Source organism: Laetiporus sulphureus (genome assembly GCF_001632365.1).
Source record: "Laetiporus sulphureus 93-53 unplaced genomic scaffold LAESUscaffold_51, whole genome shotgun sequence".
NCBI classification, from domain to species: Eukaryota; Fungi; Basidiomycota; class Agaricomycetes; order Polyporales; family Laetiporaceae; genus Laetiporus; species Laetiporus sulphureus.
In genome coordinates, this window is record NW_024468560.1 from 43,023 (window position 1) to 43,833 (window position 811).

Below are 811 nucleotides of genomic sequence, written 5' to 3' on the forward strand. Positions count from 1 at the left end.
AAAGACTACTGGTCAGCCTATGTCCCCAAACACTTCCACGAGTATGGCGATGTGTTCTCCAAGAAGCAGTCGGAATGAATGCCCACAAGAAAGCTCTACGATCATCCAATCGAACTTGTTCCAGAGGCATCGTTACCACGCCCGGCAAAGTTATATTCTATGAACCTACAGGAAAGAAATTCACTCGACATGTGGATAGACTAAGAGTTAGCCAAGGGCTACATCAAGAGATCAAGGAGTCCAACCGCAGCACCCGTTTTCTTCATCAAAAAGAAAGACGGATCACTGAGGCTCGTACAAGACTACAGGAACCTCAACGCAGTCACAAAGAAGAACAAGTTCCCAATCCCACGCATTTCGGACCTCATCGACAGACTCTCACATGCTAGCATATTTACGAAGCTTGATCTGAGATGGGGGTTCAACAACATAAGGATTAGGGAAGAAGATGAAGAGAAAGCTGCCTTCATTACACATCGTGGCCTCTTCGAACCCACTGTAATGTACTTCAGTTTCTGCAATGCTCCTAGCACCTTCCAAACAATGATGAATACAGTCCTCGAAGACTTAATTCGCACTGGAAAGGTGGTAGTCTACCTAGACGACATCCTCATATTTACAGACGATCTTGAAGAACACCAATGACTAGTGAAAGCAGTTCTACAGCGCCTCCGGGACAATGACTTATATGCCAAACTGAAGAAATGCTTCTTTGAACAGTCCTCAATCGAGTATCTTGGCATGATCATCAGCAAGAACTCAGTACAGATGGACCCTGCTAAAGTCGAAGGTGTACTTGGCTGGCCCGCAC